At 38.6% G+C, this 8,960-nt stretch overlaps 1 pseudogene; it reads right to left on the bottom strand.

Moving 5' to 3' along the window:
• Nucleotides 1-2,161: 2,161 nt before the first annotated feature.
• LOC118984805 (eukaryotic translation initiation factor 2 subunit 2-like) lies at nt 2,162-3,097 on the bottom strand (annotated as a pseudogene).
• Between the last annotated feature and the right edge of the window lie 5,863 nt (nt 3,098-8,960).

Below are 8,960 nucleotides of genomic sequence, written 5' to 3'. Positions count from 1 at the left end.
CAAGCAACCCAATTAAAAAGTGGGCAAAGGACTTGAACAGACACTTCTCCAAGGAGGACATACAGAGGACCCAGAGACACATGAAAAGATGCTCCATATCACTAGCTATCAGAGAGATGCACATTAAAACCACAATGAGATACCACTTTACACTGGTCAGAACGGCCATCATAAACAAAGCAACACACAACAAATGTTGGAGAGGTTGTGGGAAAAGGGGACCCTAGTTCACTGTTGGTGGGGGGATTGCAGACTGGTACAACCATTATGGAAAACAGTATGGAATTTTCTCAGAAAACTAAAAATGAACGTGCCTTTTGGTCCAGCAATTCCACTGCTAGGATTATATCCTAAGAACCCTGAAACACCAATCCAAAAGAACCTATGCACCCCAATGTTCATAGCAGCACAATTTACAATAGCCAAGTGCTGGAAGCAACTTAGGTGCCCATCAGTAAGTGAATGGATCAAATAACTATGGTACATATACACAATTGGAATTCTATGCAGCAGAAAGAAAGAAGGAGCTCCTATCCTTCGCAACAGTGTGAGTGTAACAGGAAAGCATTATGCTGGGTGAAATAAGCCAGGTGGTGAAAGACAAATACCATATGATCTCACCTTTAACAGGAAGCTAAACATCAAAACAAACTAGCAAGAAGAATATAACCAAAGACACTGAAATACAGGCTGACAGGGACAAAAGGGGAGAGGGGAGGGAATTTCAGGGGAAAAGGGGAAGGATTCATAGGAACAAGTATAAAGGACACATGGACAAAAACGAACAGGGGTGGAAATGGGAGGGAGGTGGGGAGCACTGGCAGGGGGGGTGGGCTGGGATGGGAGCAAAAGACAGAAAACTGTACTGGAACAACAACTAAATAAATTTTAAAAAAGAGATTGTCCTTACCTTAGTCTTGTCTTGTATACATCATATAAAAGCAGAAGTGTGGCAGGTGGTCACAGAGGAGACAGCATTTTAATATATATGGCACCTTCCCTAAACCTTGAGTGGTAAGCTGCCTGGGGCTCCCCGGCTGGTGCTCCATTAACCTTTACACAACGTTTATTATTCTTACCTAATCAGCTCGCAAAAATAATTTTAAGACTTTTGTTTTGGGGGGAGTTTTTTCCCTCTTTTTCTGTTTGGAGCATCTATATATGTCTAGTTTGCTGAAGCCACCTCATTCCCTTTCAGCTTTACCTCATGGAAATATGATTATTTAGTATTTTATGAAGATTCAAAGACTCTATACAGATATCATCTCTAACTTATATCTTATTTCATCCATTCTATCATAGCACATTATATATAATGGAATATTGTAGCATATATATATATATATATATATGGTGATGGAAGGCGATTATATANTATATACATATATATATATATATATATATATATATATATATATATATATATATAGTGGGATTTCAATTAGTGGTTGAATCTGGATTCATCCAGATGGATGTAATAATCTTACAGTGCACAAGGAAGAATGTCACTGGAAAATATCAGGGCAGGATTGGGAGAGACTATGAGAATGATGAATCATTAGAAAGCCTAGTGGATGGAGTGCTTCTGCTGGACTCCCATCTATACTCTTGGAGTCTAAGAAAAATTTTGTTTTTCTCAGGAAATTTGTCGGTACCCTTTTGCTCTCAATTATAATGGACTACATAGCAAGCATGGTATAAGTATCTGCTTCTCACCATTTGTATAGTACGTCCTCAATTAACGCTGCTAATAGGATCTACAAATTTAAGCAAAATGATGTTTAATGAAGCCAATTTTTACCATCAGTTAATTGATATAAGTAGGATTTAAATTCTTTCTTCAGTATTATAAGTTTAATTTATCTTGCATTTTACAGAGGTTTACGAATGATTTTTAAAAAAGCATTGCCTTACCCCATTGTGTGAATCTGACAGTTGATAAAATAAGCAATGAGTATGATAACAGCTTGAGCACCATCATCTTGCAAGGGTTTCAGATTAACCTGCCACATGCCAAAAAGCTTGGCGTCTTTTCTATTTTGTTTTTAATATGATGGTATATCTACTCTGATGGCAAACCTGTCCAGCCAAAATGCCACAGCACACTTTTGCAAAATCAGTGGTGATTATCAAGTTAGTGATCTTTGGCACAGAGGTGTGCTCATTTGACTGTGGCAGCCTGGAAGCCTGTTTTGATGCTGACAACAGAGCATCAGGAATGACAAGTTTCACACCGTAAGACGTAGAGTCAGATGTCCAGTTGCAGGATTATGTCAGGTAGATTGGCACATGAGGCAGGTGACATATTCCTTGATATATCTTCTCAAAACATTTATATCTGCTTATGCTGGAATCTTCACTTGATTACAAGTTGGTTGTTACCATTGATAGAACCACTTGCACCCAATTCAGCCGATAAAAATGCAATGAGATGGCCCTGGCTGGTGTAGCTCAGTGGATTGAGCGCGGGCCTGTGAACCACAACATTGTGGGTCACTTCCCAGTCAGGGCACATGCCTGGGTTGCAGGCCAGTTCCCAGCAGGGGATGCACGAGAGGCAACCATACACTGATATTTCTCTCCTTCTCTCCTTCCCTTCCTCTCTAAAGATAAACAAATAAAATCTTAAAAAAATGCAATGAGATGTTTTGGCTGACAATATAATAGTTTAGGGATATTTATAAAGTTGAAAAAAGAAGTTTTCACGGTTCCTACTAAGTGGACCTGTGTAGGTTTCATGTGAAATTTTCTTTTCTCTCCAGCAACCTTATCTGAATTCTTTTTTCTCATGATGTTGAACACTCAATTCAGTAACTCCTCTTTCTGAGTCTCCCCAAGCAAAGCTTTTCTGGTTAGTTAATGAGATACCCATCATCTTTTTTGCTGTCTTCACCTTCTCAAGATTTGTCTTTTTCTAGAGTTTCATCCTTATCTGGGAACTTGACATAGTTCTATTTCTTGTTTTTTTTTTTTAATTGTCAAGCATAATGTCAGGGACGTTCTCTGGTTCAGCCAGTTCTTCAGCATCACTTTCAGTCTTAACGTCCTTTATACTTTCTTCAGCTTCATCAATATCATTTTTCTGTTTTTTCCTTTTTGTTTTTTCCAATTAAATTTACCACAGTAACATTGGTTAATAAAATTATTTAGGTTTCAGGTGTACATTTCTATGGTACATTATCCATGACTACATGTAGGCCCACCACTCGAAGTAAAATCGCCTTCCATCACCATATATTTGACACTCATCACTATTTACTATTCCACCCACTATTCCACCCACTATTCCACCCACTATTCCACCCACTTTCTATTCATTTACTATTTCATTCATTTACTATTCCACCCACTTCTCCTCTTGTAGTCACCATAGTGTTGTCTGTGTCTATAAGTTCTTGTTTGCTTTTCTTGTTTGTTCATTTGTTGCTTTCAGTTTTGTATCCCTTATCCCATATATGACTGAAATCATATGGTTCTTGACTTTTTTCATCTGGCTTGTTTTGCTTAGCATGATAGTCTCAAGATGCATGCATGTTGTTGCACATGTTAGTGTTTCATTTTTTTCTTATGGCTGAGTAGTGTTCCCTTGTCTATATGTACCATGTCTTCTTTACCAATTATCTACTGAGATGATTGGTTGTTTCCATGTCTTGGCTACTGTAAACAATGCTACAACAAACATAGGGAAATATATATCTTTATAAATAAATATTTTCAAATTTTTCCAGTAGATACTCAAAAGAGGGGTTGCTGGGTTGTAGAGTAATTTTATTTTTGTTTTTTTGAGGAAACTTCATACTATTTTCCATAGTGGCTATACCAGTTTACATTCCCAGAAGCAGTAGATGAGGGTTCCATTTTCTTTACAAACACTGTAGGCACTGAGAGGTCAGCCCCAGGCCCTGGTGGCAGCACAGTTCCTGCTGACACCTCTCTCACCACCGCACTAGGCTCTTGCATCAGCAAAAAAGCAAGAGTTAAGTTCTTATGGCATTTCATCAATATTATAACATAATGATATTGAATAAACCAAAATTATTCAAGGATATGCTGTTGAAGAAATCCATTCTATTTTAAACATTTGTAGAAATATTGGTGGGAGTGGCTATAAGATAGGGCTGTCTCCAAATCTCATATTAATACTCAGGCTGGTAGGTTTTAATTCTAGGATTCTGGGACTGCCTCTCTTCACATTGGAATAGAGCAGTCCTGATATAGCCGTAGCAAATAGCACAAACAGGTGAATAAGTGTTTTGATGGTCCTCAGCCAGAATATCAACTCCCCCGTGAATTAGTCAGAGCCCTAATGCCTCTGGAAAAAGAAAAAGAGAAGCGGGATCACCCAGAAGCTCTGAATAGTATTATAAAAGGATGACTCAATGAGAGCATATTGGGTCTTAGAGCCAACTTTTTGGAGGTTGGGCACTAAAGCTGAGTGGAAAGAGTGAAAGCTCATATCCCAGCATTTGTGAGCTGAGACAGTTATTTACTGCAGTCAATTTTGTTGGCTGCTGTAAAATGATGACGGCAGCAGCACGCTACCTTTGTCTTCTAATTGGAAGAGAGAAGTATTGAAGAATAATTAAATATCAGTGAGCCAGCTCAGAACTTGCTGAGTAGGAATTGACCAAAAGAATGAGGGAAAAAGAAGACAAAGTTTTACCCAACTCATTCTTTGCTATTTTCTGTAAGTCCTAGTGGGCAATATCAGTATAGCATGTATGGAAATAGCTTGTTAAGTTTGACATGTGGTACTTGGAGATACACTGAGACTCCTCCAAATTAGGATCAAGCCAGTGTCCATTAAAGACAATTGTATGATAAAGCATTTTTAGCAGATAAAGAAACTACTTCTGCCAAAGGTTTGTTAAATCAATGCACCTGCCCTGCTGGAGAGTGAAGCAAATATTAATGGAATGGCGGGCTCTTGATTAATTTATCACATAATAGAGCTGACACAGGAGGAACCACAGCTCAGTGGGAAGGCAGAGATTTTACGCTGTGTCCACATCAACAGCTCAAGTAATTAAAGTATTTGTAATAAAGGTAACAAGTTTAGTTGGAACTATCTTAATTGTCCAGATATTTGCTTTAAAAATTGAAGTGTACTTCACAGAATTGTTTAAGAAATGTAATAAATATTCCATTCATTGTAATTAAAGCACACCTCTTTTTATGGGGAAGCTATTAAAACAAATATTTTTCAGAGCATTTGTTTTTAATCTTTAGTTAGACAATATTTATCTTGAGGCAACTACAGAATTTTGACCATTTCAAATATAAATAAAAGTGAGATTGCAGTTAGATGATGGAAAATGAAAATTTAACTCTGTTTTATATATTTCTTTTATGTTTTAATTTCTCCAATGAGGATGTACTATATTTGAAATGTATCTAAATATATAATACATATAGATGTAGTTACAGATGCAGGGAAAATGATGCTGAGTCAATGAGTATAGTGGTTAGCAGCATTGGATTTTAGATATGAAAGATCTTGGTTCATATTCCAAATGTATTGTTTATTAGTTACATGGCCTTGGACAGGTTACCCAACAGTATTTGTAAAATGAAGATAATAAGACAACTTTTAATTATTGCTGACAGATTATGATAATGTATGCAAAGTGCTTTGCATAGCACCTAACACAGAAAGGAATTCAATTAATGGTTAGCTACTATTTGTATGATTATTACTTATATAGTACTTTATACTTTTCTATGTTCTTTCAAATGTTATTTTATTCATATATCCTAATAATCCTGAAAAAAAAGGTCAAAACCGAAGGGAAAATTTTCAAGAATATTGTCACTTTTTCTAATGGATTGACCATCCATGTAGATAAGCACTCACATTCAGGATGACTGTCCTTTTTAAAAAGATTTTATTTATTTATTTTTAGAGGGAGGGGCAAGGAGGGAGAAGGAGAGGAGGAGAAATATCAGTGTGTTGTTGCTTCTCATGCATCTCCCACTGGGGACCTGGCGCACCCAGCCATGTGCCCTGACTGGGAATTGAACCAGTGGTCTTTTGCTTCGCAGGCCGGCACTCAATCCACTGAGCCACACCAGCGAGGACAGGGTGACTGTCCTTTCTGTTTCCAGTTTTGTCCAGTAAAATATCTTGGCATTTATGCTCAATAGTTATCAAGTTGCATTATATCATTTTGAATATGGTGATCATTGAGCTCATGTCATAATCCAGAATTTAAGAATACATCCTTGAGTGAGGGTGGGCTGAGATGGGAGTAAAAGACAGAAAATTGTACTTGAACAATAATTAAATTAAAAAATTAAAATAAAGAATAGATCCTTGAAGTGTGTTAATATTTCTGAAGGAAGGAAAATCAATTAGAATCAAGAGGTTTTTTAAAAATATATTTTATTGCTGATACTATTACAGTCATCCCAATCTTTCCCTTTGCCCTCCTCCACCCAGTATCCCCCTATTCCCTCCGGCAATCCCCCGCCTTAGTTCACGTCCATGGGTCATGCATATATGTTCTTTGGCTACTCCATTTCCTGTGCTGTTCTTCATATCCCCTGTCTATTCTGAACTTACCAATTTGTATTTTTTAATCCCTGCACCTTTTCCTCCATTCTCCCCTCTCCCCCTCCAAACGATCTCCATATCTATGATTCTGTTCCTGTTCTGCATGCTTGCTTGCTTAGTTTGTTTTTAAGAATTATTGATAGTTGTGAATTTATTGCCATTTCAGTATTCATAGTTTTGATCTTCTTCTTTTTTTTAAGTAAGTTCCTTTGACATTTCATGTGATAAGGCCTTGGTGATGTTGAAGTCCTTTAGCTTTACCTTGTCTGGGGAGCACTTTATGTGCCCTTCCATTCTAAATGAAAGCTTTGCTGGATAGAGTAATCTAGGTTGTAGATCCATATTTTCATCACTTTGAATACTTCTTGCCAGTCCCTCTTAGCCTGCAAAGTTTCTGTTGAGAAATCAGCCAACAGTCTTGTGGGAATTCCTTTGTAGGTAACTCTCTGGTTTTCTTTGGATGCTTTTAAAATTCCCTCTTTATCTTTAACCTTTGGCATTTTAATTATGATGTGTCTTGGTGTGGTCCTCTTTGGGCACATCTTGTTTTGAGACTCTGTGCTTTCTGGACTTGTATTTCTATTTCTCTCACCATATAGGAAAATTTTCCTTCATTATTTTTCGAATAACTTTTCAATTGCTTGATCTTTCTCTTTTCCTTCCAGCACCCCTATAATGAAAATGTTCAACATTGGAAGTTGCCCCAGAGGCTTCTTAGTTTACCTTTTTGGGGGCATTGTTTTTTTCTTCTTGCTGTTCTGATTGAATGTTTTTTTCTTCCTTATGTTCCAGAGCACTGATTTGGTTCTTGGCTTCATCAATTCCGCTGTTGATTCCCTGTAAATTTTTCTTTATTTCACTTAGTGTAATTTTCATTCTGAGTGTGTCTTTTTTATGCTGTTGAAGTACCCAGTGAGTTCCTTCAACATCCTAACAACCAGTGTTTTGAACTCTGCATCTGATAGATGGCTTATCTCAGTTTTGGTTAGTTCTTTTTCTGGAGTTTTGATCTGTTCTTTCATTTGGGCCATATTTCTTTATCTCCTCATTTTGGCAGCCTCCCTGTGTTTGTTTCTGTGTATTAGGTAGGGCTGCTTTGAAGTTGTCTTAGTAGTATGGCCTGCTGTAGAAAAGTGCACTGGTCAGTTGGAAGGGACAGAGCGTTAGGTAATTGCTGGGGTGGGGCAACCTGTGTGAATCAGGTTGATGGAGTCCCAGATACGGTGTCACCTTTCTGTGGTTCTGAGTGAGAGAGGGCGCAGAAAGGGGACAATTGTTCTGCCTGGCCTCTGAAGTTTTGTCTGGAAGGAAGGTGTCCCCAAGTACTCGCTGTGATGTCAGACAATTCACTTTCTCCCCATATGCCACCGGTGCCCTTCCAGCTGCTGCTCTGGTGCTGTAGCTCCGAGGAAGTGAGTCTGCATAAATCCTAAGTCCGTCACAGGTCTTTTAAGTGGAGAGTCTTGAGAATCTTGCAGTTTCTTCCACTGCACCAACCCCCACTGGGTTTTACATCCTGAAGTTATGGGGACTTATTTGCCTGGCACTGGGACCCTGGGGTTTGTGATCTAAGTGGCACTGAGATCCCTCACTTCTGAGGTATTCCTCCAGATTTTTATATACCGCACGTGAGAGTGGGACCACCCGTTCCACATCTCTGTGCCTCCATGGCTCTCCACAGGTCTCTACGTCTTTGCCCCTATACCTGTGTGTATGAATGTGACCTCTTTAATTCCTTGGTTGTTGGACTTCCATACAGCTCAAGTTTCTGATGATTCAGGGTGACAGTTGTTTTGTAGTTTTAGTGATAGTTCTTGCTACAGTTGTGGGAGTGGGCAAGCCATGCTTACCTACGCCTCCATATTGACCAGAAGTACCTAGAATCAGGAGGTTTCAATCTATGAAGAGAAAGCTCAAACTCAGCCGCAACAGTAGATGCTTAGACTCATTGTAAGGAAGTAGGTACAGTAAATCCTCACTTAGTGTTGTCAATATGTTCTCGGAAACTGCAACTTTAAGTGAAACAATGTACAACAAAACCCATTTTACCACAGGCCAACTGGTATAAATAAGAGTTAAGTTTCATGTCTATTTCTGGTCACAAAAACATCACCAAGCTTGTAAACGAAGACTCAAAACATTTCCAATACTAAACATTGAAATAAGTGTGTTATACACACACTTAAAAAAGATGAATAAAAACAAGATAATGATTTTTCTAACCTGCTGATTCCAGTTCAGGTTCACAGAGGGCAGGAGCCTGTCCTGGAAGCTTAGGGAGCAAGGCAGGAACCAGACCTGTACAGGATGCCCTTTCATCGCAGGGTGCATCACACCCGCACTCACTCGGACTGGGAAAATTGAGTCATGCCAACTCACCTCACATGCGCATCTTCGGGATGTGGGA

This window comes from Sturnira hondurensis, unplaced genomic scaffold (genome assembly GCF_014824575.4).
Source record: "Sturnira hondurensis isolate 20B ecotype Veracruz unplaced genomic scaffold, ASM1482457v3 Scaffold0003812, whole genome shotgun sequence".
NCBI classification, from domain to species: domain Eukaryota; kingdom Metazoa; phylum Chordata; class Mammalia; order Chiroptera; family Phyllostomidae; genus Sturnira; species Sturnira hondurensis.
This window is presented reverse-complemented; position numbering and strand designations above follow the sequence as displayed.